Genomic DNA, 26,196 nt, shown 5'->3' on the forward strand with positions numbered 1-26,196 from the left:
AAAGATGATAGAACTAAAAGCAAACATTTATTTCCATAAATTACATATAATTTAAACACAACTATTAAAAGAAAAAAGAGACTGTTAGACTGAATCTCAAAGCAAAATCCAACTATCTGCTGCATATAAGAGGAGAGTTTTGGATTCAGTAAAAAAAAGATTGAAGATAAAAGGAAGAGCAAAGGCTCTAAAAAGCAATAGGAAATAAAAAGAAAACAAGGTTCATGATATTAATATCAGATGAGTTTGAATGCAAAGTAAAATGCATTAACAAAAAAAAAGCTTTATGATGTTACATAGTACAATCCAAAATGAAGATTAATTGCTACAAATATCTAAGTATCCATCAACATAGCATTGCTATCCATAAAGAAAAATCTATTAAAAAAAAATACAAGTTTTAAACTAGAAAATATAATCTCAGCAACAGGAAACTTTGATTCTTTTTCTTTCAGTACATGACAGAACAGACAAAATATATCTCAGAATTTAGAAAACATAAATAAAATAATGTACTGCTAAGTGATATGCTCAGAAAATAGAGAACATACCTTCTTTCAAGTTCCCAAGACACATTTACAAAACAGACTATCTGGAAACAAAGAAAACTTTAGCAAGTTCCAAAAAAAGTAGAAACAGTATAGATATCTGTGATCACAATGCAATAAAACTTTAAAATAACAAAACTAGAACATAAAAAATATTCTACCATGAGATATCTTAAAATTCTGTTAACTTTTAGAACCCTCTTATACTGTAGGTGGGAATGTAAGTTGGTATAGCCACTATGGAAAACAGAATGAAAGTTTCTCAGAACAATAAAAATAGAATTACCATATGATTCAGCAATCCAACTACTGGGAATATGCCTAGATAAACTATAATTCAAAAAGATACATGCATCCCAATGTTCATAGCAGCACTGTTCACAAACATGAAAACAACTAAATGTCCATCTACATATAAACAGATAAAGAAGATGTGGTACATATATTCAATGGAATACTACTCGGCCACAAAAAAAATAATAATAATGCCGTCTGCAGCAACATGGATGAAACTAGAGATTATCATACTAAGTGAAGTAAGTCAGAAAAAGACAAATATCATATGATATCAGTTATATGTGGAATCTAAAATATGGTATGAATGAATTTATTTACAAATAGACTTATAGAGAAATAGGCTCAGAGAACAGACTTGTGGTGCCAAGGGGAAGGGAGAGGTAGGGGATGGACTGGGAGTCTGGGGTTGTAGACACAAACGATTACAGTCAGAATGCGTAAGCAACAAGGTTCTAATGCATAGCACAGGGAACTACATTCAACATCCTGTGATAAATCATAATGGAAAAAAATATTAAAAAGTGTATATATGTGTATAAATGAGTCATTTTGCTATACAGCAGATACTGGTACAACATTGTGAATCAATTGTACTTCTATATAAATAAATAAAATTTTATTGCTAAAGTTTTCTTTGCTTCCAAATATGATGTAACTCATATCATATTTCAAAGATGATACCAAAATTGAAGCTGTTGGGGGACTTCCCTGGTGGACGAGTGGTTCAGAATCTGCCTTGCAATGCAGGGGATGCAAGCGGTTGAGGAATTCCAGTCCCAGTGCTGCACAGCAACGAAGCCCGGCCCCCAGCTACTGAACACAGCTACTGTGTGTTCCGGGGCCAGTGAGCCACAACTAGTGAGCCAGGCGACACAACTAGAGTCCACACACTGCAACGAAAGATCCACTGTGACTCAGTGAAGATTCCCACATTTGCAACTGAGACCCGATACAGCCAAACAAATAAAGTAAGTAAGTTTTAAAAAACAGAAGATGTAGGATATCTAGAAAATAATGATAAAAAAAGAACTATGTGGATTGAAAACACTGTTTAGAAAAACAGGGTAACTAGATTATCTAGACAATACAGCCAAAATATTAAGAAACAAGGATGAATGAAAAAGATGATTTAAACACCCAAGAAGACAAAATAAAAGAAAAGAAAGATAAGACAGCAGGAAAAAGTTAATAAAAATAAATGTTGAAATTAATAAATTAGAAGAACAGAACATGATAGAATTAATAACTAAATCCAAGAACGGTTTCTTGGGTGAAAAGGGAGTGGTGAATACAAAAGAAAACTTTTAATTTGCCTAATTTTTTTTTTTTTTTTAGTTAGAAGGAAAGAAACAATGATGAGAAAATAACAAAACATAAGAAATTAAAATCCTAAAATACCATTTTAGTCACTCAATGTGAGTAAATTTGAGAACTAAAATGAAACAGATTATTTACTAAGAAATCTACCCCAGATAGAAACGAAAATTTAACAGATTAACGTCCATAGAAAAAGTAGGACAAATTGTCAAACATTCACTCCTACAAAAATAGCTCAACACACAGTTTGTTTCACAAGAGAAATTCTGCCAAATCCTTAAGAAGCAGATAAGTCCAATGCCATTTAAAGTGTTTCAGAGCGTAGAAAAAGAAGAAAAGCCTCAAAATTATGTTTATGAAGATATAAAACTCCAATAAAGATAGTGTAGAAAAAAGAAAACTACAGTTAAAATTCATTTTATGAATATTGATGAAAACGTTAGACAAATATTGCAAACAGAATCCAGGATCACATTAAAATATAGTATGCCATTACCAAGGAGAGTTTTTTCCCAAAATAAAAGAGTAATTTTATAATTAAAATTGATTAAATAATTTTGCATATTAATAATATAATAAAATTAAATGACCACCTCTATAGACCACAGAAAGCTTTTACTTAGGGGCTGGTGTTCATTCAAATGGTGGCACAAAGGCAGAATGGCTTGAGCCAGATCCTTGGCAGGAAATCCAAGACAAGAAAAGTTTGGTGTAGTCAATCAGAATTGGTGGCAGTTGTGTGTTCATCCCTCAGTCATGTCTGACTCTTTGGGACCCCATGGACTGCAGCCCACCAGGCTCCTCTGTCCATGGAATTCTCCAGACAAGAATATTGGAGTGGGTTGCCATTTCCTCCTCCAATTGGTGGCATTCAGGACAATAAGAAACACAGGAATGGTACAGTGAGAACCCTTCTGAGATCACAGTTTTCTCACCAGTTTGTAGGGCTATTGAACCAAGGTGGCCCTGCAACACCTGCTGTCAGAAGCTAGAAAAAGACCCTAGGCGTGCCACAGCTCCTGCACCTGAGGCCGCTGGTGGCCCTGCACATGTGGAGCTGCCAGAGTCCCCACTATCCAAGCTGCTATGTCACCTCCATACTCAATCCTCACTGGAGCAGAGGTGCCAGAGGCTAGAGAAAATTCGAAGAGGGCCAAATCTCCTGTGCCCATGGCTACCAGGTCCCCTGTGTACCTGGCAGTGCCAGGGCCCCCATGATCCAAGAAGCTGCACCATGCCCACACCTGGTCCCCACCGAGGCAGACCCAAGTCCTCCAGGGCAGCCTCGGGAGCAAACTCCTGTGGATAACCCACTTGTAGAAAGTGAAAGTGTTAGTCGCTTGCAAGCATGCATGCTAAGTCACTTCAGTCGTGTCCGACTCTGTGTGACCCCATGGACAGCAGCCCACCAAACTCCTCCGTCCACGGGATTCTCCAGGCAAGAACACTGGAGTGGGTTGCCATTTCCTTCTCCAATGCATGCCTGCATGCTAGGTCGCTTCAGCCATGTCCGACTCTTTGTGACCCCATGGACCGCAACCCACAAGGCTCCTCTGTCCATGGGATTCTCCAGGTAAGAATACTGGAGCAGGTTGCCATTTCCTCCTCCAGGGATCTTCCCAATCCAGGGATCAAACCCTGGTCTCCTGCATTGCAGGCAGGTTCTTTACCGCAGTTCAGTTCAGTTCAGTTCAGTTGCTCAGTCGTGTCCCACTTTTTGCAAACCAATGAGTTGCAACACGCCAGGCCTCCCCCTGTCTATCACCAACTCCCAGAGCTTACTCAAACTCATGTCCATTGAGTCGGTGATGCCATCCAGCCATCTCATCCTCTGTTGTCCCCTTCTCCTCCTGCCCCCAATCCCTCCCAGCATCAGGGTCTTTTCCAATGAGTCAACTCTTAGCATGAGGTGGCCCAAAGTATTGGAGTTTCAGCTTCAGCATCAGCCCTTCCAATGAACACCCAGGACTGATCTCCTTTAGGATGGACTAGTTGGATCTCCTTGCAGTCCAAGGGACTCTCAAGAGTCTTCTCCAACACCACAGTTCAAACGCATCAATTTTTCGGCGCTCAGCTTTCTTCACAGTTCAACTCTCACATCCATACATGACCACTGGAAAAACCATAGCCTTGACTAGACGGACCTTTGTTGGCAAAGTAATGTCTCTGCTTTTTAATATGCTATCCAGGTTGGTCATAACTTTCCTTTCAAGGAGTAAGCGTCTTTTAATTTCATGGCTACAATCACCATCTGCAGTGATTTTGGAGCCCAAAAAAATAAACTCTGACACTGTTTCCACTGTCTCCCTATCTATTTCCCATGAAGTGATGGGACCAGATGCCATGATCTTAGTTTTCTGAATGTCGAGCTTTAAGCCAACTTTTTCACTCTCCTCTTTCACTTTCATCAAGAGGCTTTTTTAATTCCTCTTCACTTTCTGCCATAAGGGTGGTGTCATCTGCATATCTGAGGTTATTGATACTTCTCCTGGGAATCTTGATTCCAGCTTGTGCTTCTTCCAGCCCAGTGTTTCTCATGATGTACTCTGCATAGAAGTTAAATAAGCAGGGTGACAATATACAGCCTTGACGTACTCCTTTTCCTATTTGGAACCAGTCTGTTGTTCCACGTCCAGTTCTAACTGTTGCTTCCTGACCTGCATATAGGTTTCTCAAGAGGCAGGTCAGGTGGTCTGGTATTCCCATTTCTTTCAGAATTTTCCACAGTTTATTGTGATCCACACAGTCAAAGGCTTTGGCATAGTCAATAAAGCAGAAATAGATGTTTTTCTGGCACTCTCTTGCTTTTTTTGATGATTCAGCGGATGTTGGCAATTTGATCTCTGGTTCCTCTGCCTTTTCTAAAACCAGCTTGAACATCTGGAAGTTCACAGTTCATGTATTGCTGAAGCCTGGCTTGGAGAACTTTGAGCATTATTTTACTAGCATGTGAGATGAGCGCAATTGTGCAGTAGTTTGAGCATTCTTTGGGATTGCCTTTCTTTGGGATTGGAATGAAAACTGACCTTTTCCAGTCCTGTGGCCACTGCTGAGTTTTCCAAATTTGCTGGCATATTGAATGCAGCACTTTCACAGCATCATCTTTCAGGATTTGAAACAGCTTAACTGGAATTCCATCACCTCCACTAGCTTTGTTCATAGTGATGCCTCCTAAGGCCCACTTGACTTCACATTCCAGGATGTCTGGCTCTAGGTGAGTGATTACACCATCATGACTATCTGGGTCGTGAAGATCTTTTTTGTACAGTTCTTCTGTGTATTCTTGCCACGTCTTAATATCTTCTGCTTCTGCTAGGTCCATACCATTTCTGTCTTTTATCGAGCCCATCTTTGCATGAAATGTCCCTTGGTATCCCTGATTTTCTTGAAGAGATCTCTAGTATTTCCCATTCTGTTGTTTTCCTCTATTTCTTTGCATTGATCGCTGAGGAAGGCTTTCTTATCTCTCCTTGCTATTCTTTGGTACTCTGCATTCAAACGGGAATATCTTTCCTTTTCTTACTGCAGAGGTGGGGGTAAAACCACAGTTGAACTCCAGGGTCAGGGAGGTTGAGGAAGAGGATCGAAAACCTTTTCAATAGCTCTACGAGCAGCAGATTAAATCCATGCAATCAACTAGGTGTCCATGGAACATATAAAAGGACAATGAGAGTTACCGCAAAAGAAAACACCCTAGCTCTGGCAGCAGTGGACACTGGAGGCAAGAACATGCAGGGGACGGGCCAGATTAGAGTCTGAGCTGCCCCCACAGCAGGTATAGAGACCAGCCCAGTACTGGAGGGCAATCTAGGGAGGTGAAGGTAGACCGTGACTCAACACTGAGGGAAAGGAAGCTGAGAGCTGAGATCCGAGAAGAACATTTATTATTATTATTGTCTTTTGATTCACTCTGTAGTTGTTTCTGGATTCTTGTTCTTCTTTTTTCCCCTCTGTTGCTGTAGTTGTTGATTTTATTACTATTCTTAACTTTATTTAAGTTTTTATTTCCTTTATATACTTCTAAGTTGGATTTTTGAAGTTCTGTGCAGTTTTTTATCTTTTTTATTATTTTGGCTTGTTTTTCTTGTTGTTCTTTTCCTGCTGCAGGTATTCTTTAATATATATACAATTTTTTTATATACTTCTACTTAACTTTGCTTTTCTATTTTTTTTTTCCTCCTTTTCTGTCTTTATCTCGCCATGTTTGTTAGTTTGTTTTGTTTTCCTTGCTTTATTCCCCAGTTGGCACTCTGCTTTGGCCTTGTTTTCTGGTTTATGTTTTAGCTTGTTTTGATTTTAATTGGTCAATAAAGTTTTTGCTTTCCTTTGCTCACCAGGTCACTCTCTTGCACTTTCCTTTCTTTCGATTATTTCGGTTTTGTATCTGTGTGTGTGTGTGTGTGTGTGTGTGTGTTCCTTTGTTTTTGTTATTATTTGTCTGATTTTGTATTTATCATTTGTCTGGGGTTCATTTTTTCTTTCTTGTTTTATTTTTTATTTTTGTGTATTTGCTTTAAACCCCTTTATTGCCATAACAAACGGCTTGTGGAATCTTGGTTCCCCTGCCACAGACTGGCCTGAGCCTTTGGAGTGGGAATGCTGAGTCTAGGATACTAGACTGCCAGAGAACGCCTGCCCCCAGGGAGTATTAATTAGTGAGAACTCCCACGAAGGCTTCCACCTGTACCCAAGACCAGGCATCACCCAACTGTCAGCAACACCCACTGCAGAATGCCTCAACCAAACAACAAGCAAGACAGAAACAGAAACCCAGTCATCAGCAGACAGGCTTCCCACAGACACCCCAAAACATACCAACTGACACAGCACTGTCCATCAGAGGGAAAAAAAACCTTACCTCCTCCCACAGGGAGCACAGGCACAAGTCCCTCCCCACACGAAGCTTACACAATTCACCAGAGCAAACTCAGCCACTGAGGGCAGAAACCAAAAGGAAGAAGGAATACGATACAACAGCCTGAGGAAAGGAGACCACAAACACAGAAAAAGTTGAAAAGACAGAGAAATACTGAACAAATGAAGGAACTGGGTAAAAACTTACAAGACCAAATAAATGAAGAGGAAATAAGAAAAACTATCTGAAAATTATTCAGAGTAATGATAGTAAAGACGATCTAAAGCCTCAAAGACAGAATGGAGAAAACAGAAGAATCAATTAACACATTTAACAAGGACCTAGAAGAAATAAAGAATAAACAAACTGAGACGAACAACATAATTACTGAAGTTAATTATACTCTACAAGGAATCAATAGCAAAATAACTGAGGAAGAAGAATGATAAGTCTGCTGAAAGATAGAATGGTGGAAATAATAGTTGAAGAGCAGAATAAAGGAAAAAGAATGAGAAGAACTGAGGACATTCTCAGAGACCTCTGGACAATATTAACTCACCAACATTTGAACCCCAGAAGAAGAGAAAAAGAAAGGGTTTGAGAAAATTTTTGAAGAAATTATAGTTGAAAACTTACCCAATAAGGGAAAGGAAATAGTCAATCAAGTCCAAGAAGTGCAGAGAGTCCCATACAGGATAAATCCAAGAAGAAACATGCTGAGGCATACTAACAAAGATTAAACACAAAGAAAGAATATTAAAATCAGCAAGGAAAAACAACTAGCAACATACAAGGGAAACCCCATAAGATTAATAGCTGATCTTTTGGCAGAAACTCTGCAGGCCAAAATGGAATGGTAGGATATATTTAAAGTTCTGAAAGGGAAAAATCTAAAACCAAGATTACTCTACCTGGCAAGGATCTCATTCAAAATTGATTGAGAAATCAAAAGCTTTTCAGACAAGTGATAGAACAAGATAGAAAGCCCAGGGTTAAACCCATGCACCTATGGGCACATTATCTTTGACAAAGGAGGAAATAATATACAATGGAGAAAAGATAGTCTCTTCAATAAGTGGTGCTGGGAAAACTGGATAGCTACATGTAAAAGAATGAAATTAGAACACTTTCTAACACCATACACAAGGATAAACTCAAAATGGATTAAAGACCTAAATGTAAGAGCAGAAACTATAAAACTCTTAGAGAAAACCTAGTCATAGAGAAAGATCCTTTGACTAATCTCTGAGAGTAATGGAAATAAAACAAAAATAAACATATGGGACCTAATTAAACTTAAAAGTTCTTGCACAGCAAAGGAAACTATAAACAAGGTGAAACGGCAGCCCTCAGAATGGGAAAAAACAATAGCAAATGAAACAACTGACATAGGATTAATTTCCAAAATATACAAGCAGCTCAGGCAACTCAATACCAGAAAAACAAACAGCCCAATCAAAAAGTGGACAGAAGACAGTCAAAAAGTAGGCAGAAGACCTAAACATACATTTCTCCAAAGACATACAGATGACTAATAAACACATGAAAAAATGTTCAACATCACTCATTATTAGAGAAATGCAACTCAAAATTACAGTGAGCTATCATTTCACACCAGTCAGAACAGCCATTATCAAAAAGTCTACAAACAGTAAAAGCTGGAGAGGGGTGTGGAGAAAAGGGAACCCTCTTGCATTGTTGGTAGAAATGCAAATTGATACAGCCACTATGGAGAACAGTATGGAGATTCCTTTAAAAACTAAGACCAAAACCCACTACTGGGCATATAACCTGAGGAAACCATAATTGAAAAAGACACATGTATCCCAATGTTCACTGCAGCAGTTTTTACAATAGCTAGGACATGGAAGCAACCTAGATGTCCATCAATAGATGAATGGATAAAGAAGTTGTAGTACATACATACAGTGGATTATTACTCAGCTATAAAAAGGAATGCGTTTGAGTTGGTTCTTAAGAGGTGAATGAATCTAGAGCCTATTGTACAAAGTGAAGGAAGTCAGAAAAAGAAAACAAATATCATATATTAGTACATATATATGGACTCTAGAAAGATGGTACTGATGAACCTATTTGTAGGGCAGCAATGGAGATACAGACGTTGATAACAGACTTGTCGACATGGAGGGGTAAGGAGAGGGTGTGATGAATGCAGAGAATCATGTGGAAACATATACACGACAATATGTAAAATAGATAGTCAGTGGGGATTTGCTATATGACACAGGGAGCTCAAACCGGTGCTCGGTGCCAACCTAGAGGTGGGATAGGGTGTGATGGGGGAAGGAGATTCAAGAGGGAGGAGACCTATGTATACCTATGACTGATTCATGTTGATGTTTGGCAGAAACCAACATAATATTGGAAAGCAACTCAATTGCATGATCAATTAAAAATAAATAAATTTTTAGAAGGATAAATCCCAGATAGATCAAATATTGGAGCATAAAAACCATTAAAGTATTATAAGAAAACAAGAGAATTAAAAAATATGCTCAGACTGGTGAAAGATTTTCTAATTATGTCACAGAATCCAGAGTCCATAGATAATTTATGTTTGACTAATAAAAATGGAAATTAAAATACAGTTTTTCAAAAGAGCAAAAAGTCAAAAGACAATTTACTGAGAAACTAAGGAAAATATTTATACACCATAAAACATTGGGCTAACTTCATAAATTCATTACGGATTCTCACAAGTCAATAAGATAAGGCCAATAAAGCTTTTTCAAAATATTTAGTTTTATTGGAGTACAGTTGATTTGCAATACTGTGTTAGTTTCAGATGTGTAGCAAAGTGATTCAGTTATACATATACATATATTCACTTTTTTAGATTCTTTTCTCATATACAGAATAATGAGTAGAGTTCTGCACTATAGAGCAGGTCCTTGTAGGTTATTTATCTTATATACAATAGTATGTGTGTGTTCGTCCCAAGCTCCTGATTTATCCCTCCCCTCCACTTTTCCCCTTTGATAACCACTAAGTTTATTTTCAGTACCTGCAAGTCTGTTTCTGTTTTGTAAATAAGTTCATTCGTATCTTTTTTCTTTAATTAGATTCCATATGTGAGTGATATCATATGGTATTTGTCTTTCTCTGACTTACTTCACTTAGTATGATAATCTTTAGGTCCATCCATGTTGCTATAAATGGCATTATTTCATTCTTTTTTATGGCTGAGAAACGTGTACCACATTTTTATCTATCCCTCTGATGACAAACATTTAGACTGCTTTCATGTCTTGGCTATTGTAAATAGTGCTGCAATAAACACTGGGGTTCATGTGTTCTTTTGGATCATGGCTTTCTCCAGATAAATGCCCAGGAATAGGGTTACTGGATCATATGGTAGTTCTGTTTTTAGTTTTTTAACGAAATTCTGTTCCTTTTTAAGGAACCATTCTATTCTCCACAATGGTTGTACCAATTTTCATTCCTACTAAAAATAAAGGAAGGTTCCCTTTTCTCCACACCCTCTCCAGCATTTACTGTTTGTAGATTTTTTGATGATGGCCATTCAGACCAGTATGAGGTGATACCCCACTGTCATTTTGACTTGCATTTCTTTAATACATAGTGATGCTGAGTATTTTTTCATGTGCATTTTGGCCATGTACATATCTTCTTTGGAGAATGTCTATTCAAATCTTCTGCCTGTTTTTTACTGGATTGTTTGCTCTTTTTGACAGAGTTGTATGAGCTGTTTGAATATTTTGGAGATTCATCCTTTGACAGTCACACTATTTGCAAATATTGTCTATCATTCTGTGGACTGTCTTTTCATTTTGTTTATAATAATGCTTTTAAAAAGAATTAAAAGACATGAATGGACAGGTCACAGAAAATACAAATAGCTCTTAAATTTAGGAGAAAATGCTCAACATCATTCACAATGAGATAAAAACCAAAACAGTACACAATTTCCCTTCATCAGACTGCCAAATATCTTAAGGTTTATACATGGTGGTGACAAGGGAATAGGGAAATAGGCACAGTTACCTATTGCTGCTGGGAGTGTACAATTTCTATAGAGAGCATGCACTTTTTAACATAAGAATTCCTCTACTAGAAGTTATCCTACAGGTATATTCAAGCAAAAAGATCTACACACAAGGATGTGTGTGTGTGTGTGTGTGTGTGTGTGTGTGTGTGTGTGTTAGTCACTCAGTCGTGTCCGACTCTTTGCGATCCTACGGGCTCCTACGTCCATGGAGTTCTCTAGGCAAGCATACTGGAGTGGGTTGCCGTTTCCTTCTCCAAGGAATCTTCTAGACTCAGGGATCGAACTTGTGTCTCCTGCATTGAAGGAGATTCTTTACCATCTGAGCCACCAGGGAAGTCCACAAGGATACTTACTGTTATATAGTTTATAATAGGAAAAGTGTAGAAAAGCCTAAATGCCTGTGTATAGGAGACTAAGTACATCATGGTACATCTGTTCAGGTAAAACATGAAACTGTTAAAAAGAATGAAGTGCTCTCTCTGAACAGACATTGATCAGCCTGAAGATGAAATGTCAGAAAAACAAAATAAGGCACAGAATAAAATGCATAATAAACTACCATTTAACTACCAAAAAAAAGAGAGAGAGAGAGAGAACGTGCTGTCTCCTGAAGAATACACAAGATATGATGACAAGGGGTTCCTCTGAGAGCAGGGGTTGCCTCTGTGAAGAGTAATCCAGTAACTCAGGGCAGAAGGAAGAGGGAAACCGACATTTCACTGCATACCCTTTTTGAGTGGTGTTCCACTTGCACATATTGCCTCAAACACTATAAAAATTTAAAACCTTTTTCATATGCTTTCTTTTGTCTGTCATGTCTCTTCTCAAATTCTCAACAAATATGCACTTAGTGCCTATCTATTCTTCTAAAGAGGGTGTCACCTTTGTGGGTATTCTTGCTTTGTTCCAGGGACAGGCCAGATAAATTGCACCCTTAAGGGTATCAGTGTTTCAATTTTCAATCTGATTATGATAATCAGGAGGAAAAAAACAGTAGACAATACTGCTTCTTTTTTAAAAAGCCCTCTAAACCATTTCTGTTCTTAAGCAAATTTGTTGCCAAACATCAAAAGGTGTTTCTCCACCTTTGCATCTGAAGATAAACTGTGTTCAAAGGTACTCCTTATTTTACTAGAAACAAAATAAAAATCAAGATTCCCACTTTTGTGGGATGTAGTTATATCAGCGTACAAAGGGAATGTCTCTTCTTCAAACAAAAGTAAGATTTTGTTCGCATTTTGTTTGAATCTCTTTTTCCTTTATAACTGCCATGCCAAGTTTCAACCCGAAAATATGTGCCTGTCATGGGCATGCTGACAGATTTTTATCTAGAGAAATGTGGATCCGATGCAATAATTCTTAGCCAAGTAAGACAGGTAGTTTTTCATTATCTTAGTCTCCACAAATATTTCTTCAGGAAACTTATAGCCTTAGTACCACTAATTTAGGGTAATATAAAAATTTACTTAGGTCATGAAGTCTTACACAGTAGAGACTACAAAACAATACTATTCAGCCACTTAGATCTTTTTTTTTTTAACTTGGCTGCACTGTGTCTTAGTTGTGGCAGGTGGGATCTCGATTTTCGCAGCATGCAGGATCTTTAGTTGCAGCATGCAAACTCTCAACGGTGGCATGTGGGATCTATTTCCCAGACCAGGGATCAAACCCAGGTCCCCTGCATTGGGAGCTTGGAATCTTAGCCAGTGGACCACCAGGGAAGTCCCAGCCATGTAGATCTGACTTTAATGAGACATAAAGGAGTAAGTTGATTAAACAATAAACATAAAACCACAAAAGTGTATTAAAGATAACATCATTAAAGAAAGGACAAAAAGTTCAGAAAATTCATGCATTTTGGGCCCTTCTTCTTCTCAGGCTCCTTCCTCTTCAAAACCTTTTCTGTTTTTAACAGGTTTTTCCAGTGGGAGGAATCCAAGCTGTAACAAGTATTCAGGGTATTTTGCAATGTTGAAAATTTTAAGATAATGTGGTAATGGTTGGCATACTGTTGCACTACCTACTAAAATAGGGCTTCCCTGGTAGCTCAGATGGTAAAGTGTCTGCCTACAATGTGGGAGACCTGGGTTCGATCCCTGGGTTGGGAAGATCCCCTGGAGAAGGAAATGGCAACCCACTCCAGTATTCATGCCTGGAAAATCCCGTGGACCAAGGAGCCTGGTGGGCCACAGTCCACGGGGTCGCAAAGAGTCGGACATGACTGGGCAACTTCACTTCACTTCACCTACTAAACTAGATCTGTGATCAGTTTCATTGTTTCTAGCCCAACAATTATTTGAGATACAAGATTGTTTTTATTACAAGACTACCTCCAATTCCTCCACCTCCACTATCTTAAGAGTAATAAAAAGTCTCATCTTTTCTATTAAAAGGAAAAAGGGGTTTTCCTTTTTATCAGTCTAACCACCCTTTTCCCCAGTTGCAGCCCTAACAGCATTTTATGGCTAAATTGCTTCACTGTGGTATTTGAGCGGCTTCCTTACTAGCAAGGCAATATGGTACTCAAGCCAAGGCTAGCTGTCAAACAGCTAGTGGGATGTAGTTATATCAGCGTACAAAGGGAATGTCTCTTCTTCAAACAAAAGTAAGATTTTGTTCCCCTGCTTAAAGCCCTCAAATTGCTCCCCATCTCGCTCAGATACCCGCAGGCCCCTGCTACTTTCAGACCTCCTCTCTCCCACTCCCTCCCCAGCTTCAATCCCTCTGGTCTCCTTGCTAAAACACAAAGTCCACACCTCAGAACTTCTGTACTAACTGTTCTCACTGTTTGGAACACTCTTACCCAGAAGGAACACAGTACCTTCAAGGCTGTGCTCAAAATTCACTTTTTCCTTGACCACCAGATTCAAAATTCCAGTGCCTCCCCGACCCTACCAGTCCTCTTCCTCCCTCACTTTTATTTTCTGCATAGAACATGTCACTTCTAAACATAGTATAAAATTAACTTACCCATTTATCTTGTGGTCCATACTCCCAGTCTAGAATGGAAACTCTTTGAGGGCAGAAATTTTACCTGTTTAGTTCACTGCTGTATCCCCACTACCTAGAAGAGTATCAGGCACATGGTAGGTGTTAGGGCTGCTACACAGAACTGAGCTGATTGTGTAATACATGACCCCAGAGGACATCATCACAAGGTCTAGGAGTGACACAGTGGTGTAGTCCTGACAAGACATCCGGAGCTTGTTAACTAGCTGCTTTGTGATATTTAATATAGCAGCTTTCACAAATGGTTTCAGATGTCCCTGAAGCTTTATTTTGCCTCCTTTTTGACTTTTGGTTTCATTTTTATTACATAGTAAGCTGATGTTGGATATTGAGCAAATTCCGGGAGACAGTGGAAGACAGAGAAGGCTGGCGTGCTACAGTCCACAAGGTCGCAAGGTGTTGAACACAACTTAGCAACTGATCAACAACAACTGGACACTGAATAGAAAGACAATTATCTGGTTCTATTAAAGCAAAAATCTATTACACCTAAATCTGTAAGAATTCCTCTAAACCATAAGATGTGATTGAATCTATTTTTCTGCCAGATTCCTAAATATCATAGTAGTGAATTACCACTCTAGTTAAAACTTAGTTGTTTTAACTAGATCAGACAAATTAACTGATAATTAGGAGAGCATATGAAATTCTAAACTTCCATATACTCCATAAAGACAAATCAAGGAAAGTTGGCAAGACCATTATTTTCTTTATTCTTCCAGTTTTTGGAAATGAGTTGTAGATTTTTCATTCATTTCAAGCACTTAGAATTACTTTTAAATGCAATCCATAAAAACAAACTTCAAATTGATAGGTTCCTTGCCACAGCTGCCAAACCTTAGCTAGACCATTTGTTTATCTTTTGTTTTGCATAATTCACATGGATATGACAAAACAGTGGTTAGTAGTATAGTGAAGCTATATATCCCGAGAGAGGATATTCTTCTTGGCAATTTAAGGGCTAAAAATATTACAAATGCCACATTACACTACTGTATAGCTCTCACAATTTATAACAAAACATTAGAAACACTGAAAAAGAAGAATTACGTCTACTCTACTAAAACATTCTTGCATCTGCTTTTGGCCAACACACTCATACTTTAGGTTTGCACATACTGTAAATTGCATGCTTCTATAATTGTACTCCTAATAGTTCCAGTCATCACAGTGCTGACTGATTTTCAAATACTGAATCAGCCTTGCATCCTTGGAATAAAGTTCTTTCTCTGTGTTGCTGAATTCTAATTGCTAATATTGTGGTAAGGATTTTGTGTCTATATGCAGGAGGGACATTTGTCTGTAGTTCTCTTTTTTTTAGACTGTTTTTGCCATTTGGTACTGAGCAACTAAACACACAGCACAGCGTGTCCTAGTAATACTATGTCTGACTGGCCTCACTTGGGTCATCCTGTCTCCACAGTTTGGGTGTATCCTCCAGCACGCGCCATTTGTTTTTTTTTCCCTGGCATCTCCTTACCCTGGAAGCTCCTGAAATATTGTTTTATTTTCCATCCCATACCATCCAAATGACAAAATAATAATCTCCCTTTAGAGGTGAGGTGGCTGTCAAGACTGTTGGAACCAGGCTGGTTATTCCTTGAAAGTGAAAGTCTGCCGCTCAGTCATGTCCAACTCTTTGCAACCTCGTGGACTGTAGCCTGCCAGGCTCCTCTGTCCATGGAATTCTTCAGGCAAGAATACTGGAGTGGGCTGCCTTTTCCTTCTCCAGGGGATCCTACTGACTCAGTGATCGAACACAGGTCTCCTGCATTACAGGCAGATTCTTTACCATTTGAGCCACCAGGGCTGGATATTTTTTAAACCTTTTATTTTAACTGTTTTTTTGTTTTTTGTTTTTTTTCTGATACTACATCAGTAGAAGGGGATTGGAGATGCTGCAGCCCAATGCTGCCATTGGAGATAGCAGTCCAGGTTTCCTACTTGGCCTCCACTGACTCAGAGAGGGGTCTCCTTACAAATTCTGAATGAGGATGGGCGTTTCAGATTTTCCACATAGTCTTCACTACATAGTGAGATGGTCTCATTACTGCTGGCAATGGTGAAAGCACTGACCCTTCAGAATATCTCCTCTGATACATTCCAGCAGAGAAGGGGAGGAGTACATTGTTGCCAAATGGATCACAGCCCAGGCTCCCCACATGGCCTCTACTTACCCTACAGATGGAGTTGAGGGTGGGGAGGCTCATTAGTCGCTGGTGGGCACAAAAGTCCTGGTTCCCTGTTTGGTTTTCCATGATACCACCTGGTAGGTATGTTGGGATATCCCATAACAGTCTTAGGAGGGTAGAAGTCTAAACTATCCACTCAATCTTTGTTGGCATGGCTCACAATGGGCTACATTTTGTTTCTGTAATGTTTGACTAGAATAGAGTGATTACTTTCTAAAAGTTTTCTGTCTTATTAGATTCTCCTTTTCCTGATTCTTCAACTAGAGAGAGCAGAGTTTTGTGGGGGGTTTTTTCTGTTAGTTTGTTTTCTGTACTCACTGGCATTTACAAGTTGCCAGCTTTTCCAGCTCCAAGTCTGAGATACATGAGACAAAAAGAAAACCCGAGGAACTCAGGTCCCAACATCTGCAGCTGGTCTACCTTCTGTCCACCTTTCAGAGTCTTATTATGTTGGAGTAGGTAGGTAGATAGACAGACAGACAGATAGGTTTTTTAGTGGTAGTTAGTGGGATAAATAGAAAAAAGTACATCTACTCCATCTTCCTGGAAGTGGAAACCTCCCAGCTTGCTAATTTTTAACAACACACTGTGTCAAGTACAAAACTGTCACAAAGCAAATCAAAGCTACCTCCCTGCCCACTTCATTTTTTTCCTGAATGTTTTCTCCTCTGTGAATCCTTTCCTGAACTATTCAAGTCAGAATGAGTTGCTCCCTTCTTTTTGTGTCCATAGCATATTATTTACTTTTCTAAAATGAATTACAATCATCCAACAGTGTCATCATTGGTCACTAAAGTAAAGCAAATTGACGATGAGGACCATGTCAGATTCATGCTTGGATTCTCAATGTCTGAATGTCTAGTAGTTTACATGAATTACAATAACTCACACAGTGTGGGGAAATAGTAGATACTCAACAAATATTTGTTGACTGAATAAGTGAACAAATGAACATTTATTCAGCACTTGCCATATGTTCCAGAACTCAATAAGGGTTTGTTAAGTTGGACTAAGCTGTTTCTGCATCTGTCAGTCTAATCAATCCACAATTATTTCTTCCTATGGGGAAAAGAGAAGCTCACTAAGCATATCCAAAGTGCAATTATTGCAGATTAGCACTTTCCTCCCAATTAACAATTAATTATCAGTCATTTATTTAAAACTATATGACCAGAGCTATGCATGGTACCAAAGTAGTTAAAGTTAGGATTCCTGCCCTCAGAAGTATAAAACACATTATATAGACTAAAAGATAAGCAAAAATTAAAGAGTAAATGATCAATAGTGAAAAATGAAGTATAAGAAAAAAAAAGAGAATATGGGTGACCTGAATATTAAAAAGGACTTCATAAAAGAGGCAGGACTTTAGCCAGGTCTTTAAAAAAAAAAAAAAAATGGTTAAGACTTAGTTGTCAGAAGAGCAAAGAGAAGAGCATTTCAGGTTTAGCAACAGTATAGAAAGATAGAACCAAATGTGGGCTAAATGTGGAGACAGAGAGGAATTCACTTAAAAAAGAGGAGAAAAGGCTGAAAATTAGAGTTTGGAAAAGACTTAGAATTCATACAGCACAGAAAGAGAAAGAAAGAAACCACTATCATCTGAACATTACAGTTTATAAAGATTTTTCAAGCAAGCATTTTCTCATATAAGCCATAAAATATCTTTAATGAAATTCAGAGAAGGTGACTTGAATTTCAGTCTTCAGACATTCACCCTTGTGCTGTGTTCACACCATTCTCTATATATAATGTTCAAGTAACTTGCTGGGGGTGGAGGTGGATTATCTTCAGGAGTAGGAGCTGATTTTCCCCCAGTGAGATAAATCTGACAATATGAAGAAAGATGGACTAAAAAGAAGAGACTAGAAAACTGATAAAGACCCTAACTAGAAGGTCGGCAGCAAAATATGCATAAGAAAGGGATAAATCTAGGAGAGATTCAGAAGGAAACAGATGACTTGAGAGAGGGGAAAGGAAAGGTGTCAAGGAGAAAAAGCTAAGATTCTGTTGTAAGCATTGAGGAGAACACTGGTACCTAGTCAAAGGGACTGGAAAACACACATGTACTCACTGAGTTTCAGGAACTCTATAGACTTCCAGAAGCGCAAGATAAAGGACAGGCCTCAAGCCTGGGAACAGTGCATGTTGTGCAATGAGAGTTGCTGAGACAAAGACAAACTCCTAACCTGTCTGAAGTCTGGAAGCCCAGAGCCATATTTGAACTACAACCTGCTCAGCTCAATCACCACGGCTACAGGCACCTTGTAGGGTACTACAGTAACTATAGTTTTTGGCTTCCCAATAGAGCTTCCTCCTTTCTGTTTTCTTTTGCTTTAAGTTTATCCTCTAGTCTAGACTGGCTGTCAACCACAGTACCATTCTTATCCACAATCCATACCCAAACTATAGAGATAGGATGACCCAAGCAAGGCCAATCAGAACCTTCATCGATATTGATGTTGTAAAATAACAACTATATTTTCTTATTGTCTATATTCTTGAAGCTCTGACATCTTGGACCTCACAGACTGGGAGAACTACCCCTCCCAGGATAAGTGAATTCTTAATGAACATCCCTTTCATATACAGTCAACCAATCTAAAACCCATACTGTTCAATCACTTCCTTTATCTAACTCTCACAGGCCAAACCAATTTTTCCCTGCCCTAATCAACCCAGGGCCAGGTACCAAACAACTTGGGACAGTTCCAATACCTGAGAGTCCATTGAAATTATTCATATTAGCCAACACTAAGCCTGCTTACCCAGTCTAACACATTCTTTCCTGCCAAAAGCACAATAAAGTCTTTTGCCCATGTTTCCCCATCATTCCTTTTACCTCTTAACCAATCCTGATGCTTCCCTATGTGACCCCACATGGCGTGGCATGCCCTTCCTCCTGGGAACCGTGAGCAGCACTAGAAAATTCCCTCCTGGGAACTGTGAGCAACATGATTCACTGGCAATCATTTCCTAATCTGTTGGCCTCACCATACCTGAATAACAATGAAACAGATTTTAAAACATACAGATGTTGCAAATAAAAAATTATTACTGGGGGTCCTACTTACAGAAATTAGGCAAGAAAAAGAAATAAAAAGTGTTCGAATTAGGAAAAAAGTAATAAAACTGTCACTCTTTGTAGATATATAGAAAACCCTAAAGACTCCATCAAACGAACTAATAGAATAAACAAACACAGTAAATTTGCAGAATAATAAATCAACACACACAAATCTACTGCATTTCTATACATTAATAATGAAATATCAGAAAGATAATTTACGAAGACAATCCCACTTACAATTGCATCAAAAAGAATAAAATGCCTAGGAACAAATCTAACCAAGGAAATGAAAGATACGTGAACTGAAAATATAAGACATTAATGAAAGAAACTAAGAAAGATACAAATAAATAGAAAGATATTCTGTGTTCATGCAATCGAAGAATTAATTCTATTAGAATGTTCATGCTACTGAAAGCAATAAACAGATTCAATGCAATCCCTACCAAAATTTCAATGGTATCTTTCACAGAAATAGAACAAATGATCCTAAAATTTGTACAGAACCACAAAAGACGCCAAATAGCAACAGAAATCTTGAGAATGAAGAACAAAGCTGGCATCATGCTCTTTGATTTCAAACCATACTATAAAACTATAGTAATTAAAACAGTGTGGCATTTGCATAAAAGCAGGCACATAGACCAATGGAACAGAATAGAGAGCTCAGAAATCAACCCAGGCATACATGATCATTAATTTATAACAAAAGAGTCAAAAATATACAATGAGGAAAGGACAGTCTCTTCAATAAATGGTACTGGGAAAATAGGACAGCCACATGCAAAAGAATGAAACTCTACCACTATCTTCACCACACAAAAAATAACCCCAAATAAATTAAAAACTTGTATATAATACTTGAAACCATAAAATCCTAAAGGAAAACATAAACAGTAAGCTCCTAGGCATAAGTCTTAGCAATGATTTTTCGAATCTGACACCAAAGCAAAAATGAACAAGTGGGACTATATCAAACTGAAATGCTTCTATACAGCAAAGTATAGATGCACATTGGTGCATCCACTATGGAAAACAGTCTCCTCAAAAAATTAAAATAGAACTATCATCAACAAAATGAAAAGGCTATCTACTGAATAAGAGAAAATATCTGCAAATCATAGGGCTAAATATACAAAATATATAAATAACTCATATAACCTAATAACAAAAAAAAGATTCCAATTAAAAAATAGGCATAAGATCTGATAAATATTTTCCAAATAAGACATACAGGAAGCCTACAGGTACACAAAAAGATGCTCTACATTATCCATCCTCAGTTCAGTTCAGTCACTCAGTTGTGTCCAACTCTTCGAGACCCCATGGACTGTAGCGTACCAGGCTCCTCCATCCATGGGATTTTCCACGCAAGAATACTGGAGTGGGTTGCCATTTCCTTCTCCATAGAGCAATGCACTACTGATATAATCAAATTCCATCCTCCCATCCCCCCAGGGCAGACCCATAAACTGGAGAATAATTATACCACAGAAGTTCTCCCACAGGAGTGTGAGCTCTGAGTCCCATGACAGGCTCCCCTGTCAGGGGGTCTGGCATCAGAAGGAGGAGCCCCCAAACCATTTGGTGTTGAAGGCCAGCGGGAGTGAGTACAAGAGATCCACAGGACTGGGGGAAATAGAGACTCCACTCTTGGAGGGCGCACACAAGGTCTCATGTGCACCAGGACTTCATATGAGCCTAGGCCAGACCTACCTGCTGGTCTTAGTAGGTCTCCTGGGGAGGCAGGGGATGGCTATGACACTTATGGACAAGAACACTGGTGGTGGAGGTATCAGGAGGCCAGCATTTTGGTGCCAAGACCTGGCCCCAATGAATACCTGTAGGTTCCAGGGCTGGGATGCCTCAGGCCAAACAACCAACAGAGCTGGAACACAGACCCATTTATCAGCAGACAGGCAAACAAAAGACTTTCTGAACTCACAGTCACCTCTAGACACACCCCTTGATGTGGCCCTGTCCACCAGAGCACCCAGGCCCAGGTCTTCCCACAAGTGGGCAAGGGCTGGCCCCTCCCACCAGGAAGCCAGACACCAGAAGCAAAAAACCTACAATTCAGCATGCTGGAGAACCAAATTCACACACACAGATAAAAACCTACCCTGGGAGCAAGTTGGTCCCTGGCCTTTGGGTTGAGAGAGGAGTATACTGCTAGAACACATAGGACATCCCCTACAGACAGCCACTTCTCCAGGGTAAGAAACATAACAGAAAAATACAAATAGAAATTTAGACAAAAATGAGGGCATTAAGCCAAGTGAAATAAGTCAGACAAAGATAAATGGCATTCCCCTAATTTTTTTAATTTTTTAAGTGGAATCTTAAAAAATTAAACTAAAAAGAAAACAAGCTCATAGATATAGAGAACAGACTGGTGGCTGCCACAGGAAAGGGTTTAAGGCTGGGAGAAAAGGGTGAACAATTTGTTTTTTTAAGTACAAAAAGAAAGGAAGGAAGGGAGGGAGGGAGGAAGAAAAGCCTCTCCTTGCAATTAAAAGATATGAACTCAGACATGCATCTATCACTGGTATTTGTTTTCTAAATGTTCCTTTTGTGCTGACATTAGATCCCTCTAAGATCTACTGAGTTTTCTGCTATTATTCTCCTACCCAAATACTTTTCTCACCCAACTTAACCAAACCCTGTGTTTGTTTTCTTGGACCAGACCTACATTCTCAAATGCGCCTGGGAGGCATCTCAACTTGTGGATACCTTCAAAGCCTAACTAAATTCATGACCCCTTCCCCTTAACATCTTTCTTTTCTAGATTCCCTTTCGTGATAGAACACACTATCCTTCCACATATAAATTCTCAGAACTTAGTAGGCAGCCTTCCCTTCTTCTCTCTCCCTCAAAATCCTGCACATCGATTGGCCCCTTCTTTGCTTCTGCCCTATCTTTGTGTAGCCCCTGAGGCCTCCCTCTTGGAACAGAAGCAAGTCTCTCTGTTCTGTGGGCGTCAGAGCCCTCTGCTCATTTTCCTCCTGAGGATCACTGCTGATCATCCGAGTGTTCTGTTTGTCTCTGAAGCTAGACCGTGACTATCTTGAAAACAGAGAGCTTTGTTTTATATAACTATGTATTTTGATTTCCTCCATATTTCAGTCTAAAATAAAAAAGATGCTCAAATAATATTGGATGAATTACTTTTTAATTGCATTGATTGCAATAAATACAATGACAAAGTAAATGCAATTATTTTAAAGGGAGGATTTTCTTGAGTCTTCTGATTAGAGAAAATAAACAGAAAAATCTGATGTGAGGTGAGATTAGAACAGCATAAATAAATAAAGGGGTAAAAATTCAATAAACTTGGTAGAAAGATGTTTAAAAGTTTCCTAGATTGATGGAAATAAAATAAATTTGGAAAATACAAATGTCTTTAACTTTAAATGATTGGAAGACAATTATAGCTGTCCCTCAATCAGACTACACTGAATACTGAATATTTGAAATAATTTACATTTTTAAAATTATAACTGAGAAATGGTAAAATAAAGTCTTCATGTATAAAATTGCGAAAAAAGAAATGCTGTGTCCACTGGGATTGCCAGAATGGGCATCTGTAGCTATAGGTATCCATTTTGCCTATTGTATTGTATACTATCTGCAAAATGAAACTAAACCGGACAAGCTAAGCCAAGAGATAGAGATCGGTCCATACCACATCATTTGTAACCTGAATCCTGCCATACCTAACACCATGTATCAGAGATACCAAATGTATCTCTGAACTTCCCAGTTACGAAAGTTACAGATCTCCCTTTTTGGTTTAGTATCATTTTAGTTAGATTGCTTTCACTTCTAACCAGATGTTCTGATTCAAAAATCTCCAAACTCATCACCTTCCCCAGAATCTCCTCTAACCCAGAAAGAGGATTTGCCTCTTTCTATTAATGCAAACATAAGGGTCCTATCATTCAGTCTCATCTATTCATTTCCCCACATATTCAATGTCACTAAATCTTATCACCCTATCCTCCTTTCCTCCCTGCCAACAAAAATGTCACCACTGCAATTCTGGTCTTTTATTTTTCTACCTTAGCAGTAGTATCATACATCACACATCTCAAAGATCACCTTCTCTCTGAAACCTTTTCTTATCTGCAATCCCCTCGCTCTGCTTTTTCTCCACCTCCACTCTTGTTCAATCTTTCTGAGTCAACCCAGAAGCACAGGGTGCTTCTCCTGACCTGGTTCCTCCTCTCACAGAATGTGTTGCATGTATTCTTATACAATTGTCTAGCATCCTCTGCTTATCTCTTTTAAAGTTTACCATTTCTGAATCAAAATTCTGAATCAAAATTATCTAGATTATGTCACCAGTCTTAAAGCTTTTCAGGGGAAAGATCAATGTCCTATGTATGATCTGCCAGGTATATAGCAGAAGCTCAATAAATGCTTTTGAGCTTTTAAAGTGAATTGTGTTTTCTTCATCCTTATGTCCCCTCCAGTCAGCACATGTGTGGCAGAGAGTAGAAGCTAGGTTGATGCCAGCTAAGTAAAGAGCCTCCTACAATAGACTGAATGTGTCACCATAAAATGCACATAATACCATCATAATAATGTGACAGTATTAGCAGGTGGGGCCTTTGATAGTTAATTAGGTCACGAAGATATAGTCCTCATGAATGGGATTAGTGCCCCTGTAAGAGGGGCACCTTCTATTTTTGCCATGTGATGATACTATGAGAAAGTGGCAGTCTACAACTCAGAAGAGGGTCCTCAGCAGAACCTGACCATGTTGGCACCTTGATCTCAGACTTCGAGCCTCCAGACAGTGAGAAGTAAATTTCTGCGATGCATAAGCCACCCTCTCTATGGCACTTTGTTACAGCAGCTGGAGCTAACTAAGACACTTTCTTGTGTCCAGTCTGATTGTATTTCTGTCCACCCAACTCACCATTTCAGATAAATCTTGGCTCACAACATCACCTGGTGGTTAATGATTCCAACAATGCCTTCATTAGCACCTTAGAACACCTTTGCCTTTCCTCTTCATCTAAGCTGCCAATTCTTCAAAACTGTACGTGCTCCATGATATTATCATCAACATTTTCTTAAAAATGGCAAATATCTCCACTATGAACTAAGGCTGTCTGATCTCAGCTGGGTCCCTTGCATTGCTCAGCAACCCTTCTATTTATCTTCAACTGACTCCTATCAAATTCCCCACAGCAGCTGCTACAAAGTTTTTCCACTCTCCTTAAGCCCCAGATTCAACCTCTACTCCCCTCATGCTCAGCAAAAGCTCTCCTCTTCTACATAACTGAGAAAATGATATTATGACCATGAGATGACTTGGCTTTCTCCATCCTCAACCCAGAACTTCTCTATCCCTTTATCTACACAATTCTTCTCAGCTCCCATCTCAGTGAAAGAACTGTGTACTCTCCTTTCCAAAGCCAAATTCTCTATCTATACTGTAGCAATTATTGAGAGGCAGAGACACTGAAGAATATCCTCCAAACTGACCAGGAACTTTGAGACCAGAAAGCAAAGCAGGCAATCCCATTAAGTGTAATTATGAATTTGCTGTGGGTAACCTACATACTGGCAGGAAGGATCAGGCAGATGGAATGATCTGGAGGCATTTGCAGTTGCACCTTGCACCACAGAAAGGGGTGCCGGGGATCTAAAGGGGCCAAAGCTAAAAACAGAATCCAACTATCGAGTGTGAAGCATGACTACACCGAAGGGGACAGGGAATTTTCTTCCTCCCCAGGGATCTCATGACCAGTAGCCATCTGTGTAAGCATAAGGTGGGCTTCCAGTTTTCATATCAGAAGACATGGGTAAATGTTAATGGGGAACATATCTGGCTTGGGTGAATTCCTTGTCAATTAAGCTAAAGCTCAGTCTCACAGAAAGGGGGGTAGGGGTTGGAACTGTGGACCTAAAATAAAGCTGACAAGATGGAGTCAGTGTGATACAGCCACACACCAGCTATCCAGTTTTTTCCCTCTTCTTGGCTCCTTCCCTTTACCATACAGGAATGCTTAAATCTCCTCTGTCCAAAAAGTTATTAATATTCCATCATTAGCTAACGCTGAATGTGAGCACTCACAATGTGGCAAGTGCCACCGTAGGCAGTTTGCATACGTGCTCAATTGCCTCAGTGTGTCCGACTCTTTGCAACCCCATGAGCTATAAACCACCAGGCTCCTCTGTCCATGGAATTTTCTAGCCAAGAATACTGGAGTGGGTTGCCATTTCCTCCTCCAGGGGATCTTCCTGACTCAGGGATTGAACCCACGTCTCCTGCATTTGGAGAAGGATTCTTTACCAGTGAGCCACCTGGGAAGCCTGTAAGCAGTTTATACAGATCGTTTTTAATTAATCCTGACAATAAACTTTGATGTTCCTGATATTATATTCCCTATTTTACAGACTAGGAAACTGAAGCTAGTAGCACTGAAAAATTTACTCAAGGTCACTTCCTTATACATGCCCACTTTTCTAAAGAATAATCTAAATTTGATTCTTCTCTCTTATTTCCTTCCTCTCTCCCTTTGTGCGTCTACATCGTGTGTCCAAAAGCTTCATTGCTATACCAATCACAGTTTGAGCAGTTCCACATCTGTCAGCACAGACAAGGAAATGCATACACTACAGACACACATACTTACACACCATTAACACTCATTCAATATATATTTGCTGAAATGTTGAAAAACTGAATTATATATAGTTCTCTTATAGTTCTCAAGAGAATAATATTTTAAAAATAAATCAGCACTGCCCTTTTTCACTTTCTCAGCTACTATTATAACTTTTATAATTTTTCAAGCTCAAAGGAACAAAACAACTAAAGCACAGAGTAGGTTTTCTTGAGTTTGAAAAGCACTCACTGCCTCAGT

The 26,196-nt window shown here is 38.9% G+C and overlaps 1 protein-coding gene across 4 annotated transcripts in view; it reads right to left on the reverse strand.

The window, feature by feature from the left end:
- CPQ (carboxypeptidase Q) overlaps window positions 1-26,196 on the reverse strand; it is a 537,298-nt gene that overhangs the window by 499,402 nt on the left and 11,700 nt on the right. The window contains exon 2 of one of the 4 annotated variants that reach the window (XM_070477362.1): window positions 7,654-7,743. The exons of the other annotated variants lie outside the window; for them this stretch is intronic. The gene's annotated coding sequence lies outside the window, so the exon portion shown is untranslated. The remainder of the gene's footprint in view (window positions 1-7,653; window positions 7,744-26,196) is intronic. 4 annotated transcript variants of the gene reach the window in all.

The sequence above is a fragment of the Odocoileus virginianus genome, chromosome 15 (genome assembly GCF_023699985.2).
Source record: "Odocoileus virginianus isolate 20LAN1187 ecotype Illinois chromosome 15, Ovbor_1.2, whole genome shotgun sequence".
Classification (NCBI taxonomy): Eukaryota; Metazoa; Chordata; class Mammalia; order Artiodactyla; family Cervidae; genus Odocoileus; species Odocoileus virginianus.